This window comes from Apium graveolens, unplaced genomic scaffold (genome assembly GCF_009905375.1).
Source record: "Apium graveolens cultivar Ventura unplaced genomic scaffold, ASM990537v1 ctg925, whole genome shotgun sequence".
NCBI classification, from domain to species: Eukaryota; Viridiplantae; Streptophyta; class Magnoliopsida; order Apiales; family Apiaceae; genus Apium; species Apium graveolens.
The window spans coordinates 135,628-141,572 of NW_027421861.1; the positions used below are offsets into that span (position 1 = coordinate 135,628).

Here is a 5,945-nt window from a genome sequence, read left to right on the forward strand (position 1 = left end):
GGAAGTAAGTAGAGAGAATAAGAGTTGTGTTTGAGAGAGAATTTATGTTTGAGAATTTGTGAATTGGTGAAGAAGTTGTGTATGAGGTGTATGTATATATATGTGGTGAAAAGAGAATTATATATGAAATAGAAGTGGATTTTGATTATGGGAATAATGGGAGTAATGGGTTTGATTTGGAGAGGGAATTATGGGATGTGGGAGAGTAAAAATTGGTTTGGAATTGATTTTTGACTAAAAATCCCGATTTTCTCTTGAAACTGCTGTTTTATTTTTTTCAGTCGGGACATGGCGCGGCCGCGTGCTGAGACAGCGCGAGCGCGTGCTACTTCTGCCAAATCAGCGCGGCCGCGTGCTGTAACAGCGCGGGTGTGCCATGTTTCCCTGAAATCCGCGCGGCTGCGTGCTAGGACAGCGCGGGCACGCCAATCTATTGAAGTGAGCCCTGAATTTTTTTCTTTTTCTGATTTTTTTGTCATTTTCTCTTTTCTTCTTGCTTCCTCTACCTACTAATGTACAACAAACTTGGTTTGCCTCCCAAGAAGTGCTTCTTTTACGTCTCTAGCTCGACTTAGAATCTCAAGATCAAACGGATAATAGAACGGCACTAACCACCTCGCGGTTTGCCGTGTCACCATAGTAATGCTTCAACCTCAGACCATTTACCTTGAATGCCTGGCCCGGATCATTCTCAAAAAATTTCACCGCTCCATGTGGAAACACAGTTTTAACAATAAACGGCCCTGACCATCTTGACTTCAACTTTCCGGGAAAAAGACGAAGACGAGAGTTGAACAAAAGAACTTGTTGCCCTGACACAAATGATTTGAGCACCTAAACCCCGATCGTGCCACCTCTTGTCTTTCTCCTTATACATTTTATTGTTCTCATAAGTTTAAAGTCGAAACTCGTCGATTTTATTCAATTAAAGCATCATCTTCTTTCCAGCCGCATCCAAGTCCAGATTCAACTTCTTCAAAGCCCAATATGTCTTATGCTCGAGCTCCATATGCAAATGACACCCCTTATCATAAACCAACTGAAACGGCGACATTCCCAATGGAGTCTTATATGCTGTTCTATAAGCCCAAACAGCTTCATCAAGCTTCAAAAACTAATCTTTCCTTGATAGACACACAACCTTCTCTAAAATGTGCTTGATCTCTCTGTTAGACACCTCAGCTTGACCATTTATCTGAGGATGATAAGCCTGTGGTAATGCGATGATTCACATTATACCTTTTCATCATAGCAGTGAACTTACGATTGCAAAAATGCGACCCCTCATCACTGATTATGACTCTTGGAGTTCCAAACCTTGTGAATATCTGCTTGTGAAGAAAATTAAGCACCACTTTCGCATCGTTTGCTGGAAATGCTTTAACTTCAACCCATTTCGACACGTAATCAACTGCCAATAAGATATACTGATTGTTACAAGATGAGACAAATGGCCCCATGAAGTCAATTCCCCAAACATCGAAGACCTCAACCTCGAGAAGTACATTAAGAGGCATTTCATCCCTCTTAGACATATTACCCACACGTTGACATCGATCACTATTTCAAAACAAACTGGCGAGCATCTTTAAATAATGTCGGCCAAAAGAAACCTGCTTGAAGAACACGAGCTGTTGTCTTTTCTCCACCATAATGTCCTCCATAAGCCGTTGATTGGAAATCTCGCAAGATCCCCCCGTTTCGCAGTAAGGAATATATCTCCTGACGATTTGGTCAGCGTATTGACGAAAAAGAAATGGCTCATCCCACATATACCGCTTCACTTCATATAGAAACTTCTTCCTTTGAGCATAAGATAAGTCGGGAGGCATGATATTACTCACAAGGTAGTTCACAATGTCTGCGAAACACAGTTCTTCTTCTTGCACTCCAAACTAGCTGCTCATCAGGAAAAGATTCATTTATCAATATTTTATTCAATGAAGTAGCATTAGGATTCTCTAAATGCGAGAGATGATCAGCGACTTGATTTTCAGTTCCTTTTCTATCCTTGATCTCTAGTTCAAATTCTTGAAGCAAAAGAACCCATTTAATCAATCTAGGCTTCGAGTCCTTTTTTGAGACTAGATATCGAATTGCAGCGTGATCAATAAAAACTGTCACCTTAGTCCCAAGTAGATAAGATCGAAATTTCTCAAAACCATAGACAATAGCCAAAAGTTCTTTCTTTGTAGTAGTATAATTCAGTTGAGCACCATTTAGGGTCGTACTAGAGTAGTAGACCACATGCAATATGTTGTTCTTCCTATGCCCAAGAACTGCTCCAACTACATAGTCATTTGCATCGCACATCATCTCAAAAGGTTCATTCAATCAGGTACAGTTATGACCGGTGTCCGTGATTAAACTCTTCTTCAATGTCTCAAAAGCTGCAAGGCACTCATTATCAAACATAAAAGGAACATCTTTCTCTAGCAAACTACACAATGGCTTTAAAAATTTTGAGATGTCTTTAATGAAACACCTGTAGAATCCCGCATGACCAAGAAAACTACAAATTCCCTTAACAGAAATGGGTGGAGGGAAGATTCTCAATGACCCCCACCTTGGCCTTGTCCACCTCTAGACCTTTACTAGAAACCTTGTGCCCGAGAATAATGCCCTAACGTACCATAAAGTGACATTTCTCCCAATTGAGAACCAGATTGGTCTCAACGCACCTCTTGAGAACATGTCCAAGATTTTGCAAGCATTCATCAAAAGAATCGCCAAAGACTGAGAAGTCGTCCATGAACACCTCCACATTCTGGCCAATCATATCAGAAAAGATGGCCATCATGCATCTCTGAAATGTGGTTGGTGCACCACACAGACCAAAAGAAACTCGTCTGAAAGCGAAAGTACCAAATGGACAAGTGAAGGTAGTTTTCTCCTGATCTTCTGGAGCGATACAAATATGATTGTAACCTGAATAACCATCCAGAAGATAATAGTACTCATGACCGGCCAACCTATCAAGCATCTGATCAATGAAGGGCAAAGAGAAGTGATCCTTTCTAGCGGCTTTGTTCAGCTTCCCGTAGTCCATGCAAACTCTCCGCCCCGTGACTGTTCTAGTAGGAATAAGCTCATTCTTCTCATTTGCTACCACAGTAATACCACCTTTCTTTGGCACACATTGAACCGGGCTTACCCATGAACTGTCAGAAATAGGGTAGATGATCCCTGCATCCAGCCACTTAAGAATTTCCTTCTTCACTACCTCCTTCATGATTGGATTGAGTCTTCTTTGCTGCTCGACCATAGGCTTGCTACCTTCCTCTAGCAGAATTTTATGCATGTAGTAAGAAGGGTTGATTTCCTTGATATCTGCTATAGTCCATTCAATTGCCGATTTGAACTCTCTCAGAATCCTTAAAAGCTTTTCCTCATCACTACCTGAAAGGTCAGATGCAATACTAACAGGCAGAGTAGATGCATCACCTAAAAACGCATACCTCAAATGCTTAGGTAAAGGCTTAAGCTCAAGAGTGGGAGCTTCCTCAATAGATGGCTTGAGGCATTTATGAGCTTTGTTCAATTCCTCCATTCCAAGAGATTCAAAAGGCATATCTATCTTCCTCTTCCAGGGAGAAGCATTCAAATACTGCAATTGTTCTTCACCTTCGTCATCTTCACTATCCGGATTCCCCAACAAGGCTTTCTCTAAGGCATCAGACCTTAGCAATTGATCAAGTTCCGATGTGACCACTGAATCAACCAACTCCACTTTTAAGCACTCCTCATTATCAGTAGGAAATTTCATAACATTGAACATATTAAAATTCACATCCTGATCCAGAACTCGCATTGTGAGCTCACCCTTCTGCACATCTATCAAGGTTCGGCCAGTCGGCAAGAAAGGTCTCCCCAAGATTATGGGAATCATCTTATCCTCCTCGAAATCAAGAATGATGAAATCAGCAGGGAAGATGAGTTTATCAACCTTGACCAAGACATCCTCCATAATACCTCGTGGATATATAATAGAACGGTCGGCCAACTGCAAGGTCATATAAGTCGATTTTGGATCAGGCAAGTCCAACTGCTTGAAGATTGACAAAGGCATAAGATTGATGCTAGCTCCCAAGTCACATAAGCATCTGTCAAAAGACACTTTTTCAATAGTACATGGAATAGTGAAGCTTCCTGGATCCTTAAGCTTCGAAGGCAACTTCTGTTGCAGCACGACACTGCATTCCTCCATGAAAGCGACTGTCTCTAAATCATCTAGCTTCACCTTCCGAGAGAGAATACCTTTCATAAACTTTGCATAATTAGGCATCTGCTCAAGAGCCTCAGCGAAAGGTATGTTGATATGAAGTTTCTTAAACACCTCCAGAAACTTCTCAAATTGCTTGTCCAGCTTTTTCTTCAGCAGCCGCTTGGGAAAAGGCGGTGGAGGATAGATCTACTTCTCCCCTGTATTACCCTCAAGAGGAGTCTGCTCAACAGTAGTCTTCCTTGGTTCCACTTCTACTTCCTGCTACTCTACTTCTTTCTCAGCCTCAGCTTCTTCAGTCAACACTTGAGTTTAGCAACCTTTCCAGACCTTAAAGTGATTGCCTTTACCTGCTCCTTAGCATCCCTCTTTCCTGAATCTTTAGTATCACTAGAGAGTGTATGCAGGCTGACGATTAAGCAAGGCATTGGCAATTTGCCCAATTTGATTTTCCAAGGTCATGATAGAAACAAGCTTGACTTTTGCACATAAGCTTCAACTCTTCTAATTCAGATTTTTCATTAGCTTGTTACAGCTGGAAGTTGTTGTCTTGGTGCATACTGCGGTTGCTGAAAACCAGGGGGTTGTATTGCTTAGTTGGATATTGCTAATAAGGCTGTTGAACCGCATTCTGAGTGTTGCTCCAACTGAAATTAGGATGATTGCGGTTATTGGGATGATAGGTGGCTGGCACTAGTTACTGCGATCGCTGGAAGTTGCTCACAAACTTAGCTGATTCACTAGAAATTATGCACTAATCAGTCTCGTGGGCACCAGCACAAAACTCATAGACACTAGCAATTTGATTAACTCCATAATTAGTCAAAGTGTCCACCTTCATCGTCGAAGCCTTAAGTTGGGCAGCAATAGCAGTTGTTGTGTCCAACTCCAGAATTTCTGCGATTTTTCCCCGAGTCAGCCTCTGGGAAGGATTCTGGTACTCATTAGCAGCCATCGGTTCAATAAGTTCTTAAGCTTCATCATAGCTTTTAGCCCACAAGGCTTCTCCTGATGCTGCATCAAGCATGGGTCTAGAAGTAGCACCCAATCCATTGTAGAAACAGTTGATAATCATCCAATCAGGCATGCCATGGTGTGGGTACTTCCTTAGCATCTCCTTATATCGATCCCAAGCCTCACACAAAGATTCTCCAGTTTGCTGAGCAAACTGAGTAAGAGCATTCCTGATTGCAGCAGTCTTCTCCATAGGGAAGAATTTAGTGAGAAACTTTTGCGCAAGGTCCTCCCAAGTGGTGATAGACCCTGCTGGTAGAGAGTGTAACCAGCACTTAGCTTTGTCCCTTAGAGAGAATGGGAAGAGGCGTAGCTTGATAGCATCTTCAGTCACATCATTAAACTTGAAGGTGTCACAGATCTCGACGAAATCCCTGATTTGCATGTTGGGATCTTCTGTAGGAGAACCCCCAAACTGAACTGAGTTCTGTATCATCTGAATCATGCTTGACTTGATCTCAAAAGTGTTAGCCCTGATGGTTGGTCTGATGATACTTGACTGAATGTCATTAATCTTAGGCTGAGAATAGTCCATCAAAGCCTTCGGATTTTCCGCTTGATCACCCATCTCTACTAAAGCTGGTTCTTCAATTTTCTCTTCTTCTTCTACCTTCTTTTCTTCCTCAAAAACTTCCTTACGAACTACCACAAGTTCTTCCTCTGCTTTATCCAGTGTTCTCTTACGAGTACGCGAACGCGTATGCATACA

At 41.9% G+C, this 5,945-nt stretch overlaps 1 non-coding gene across 1 annotated transcript; it reads left to right on the top strand.

The window, feature by feature from the left end:
* The first annotated feature begins 5,307 nt into the window (after positions 1 to 5,307).
* Positions 5,308 to 5,414, top strand: LOC141705707 (small nucleolar RNA R71). The gene has a single exon (XR_012568457.1). It is a non-coding gene; the product is annotated as a small nucleolar RNA R71 (small nucleolar RNA).
* The last annotated feature ends 531 nt before the right edge of the window (positions 5,415 to 5,945 follow it).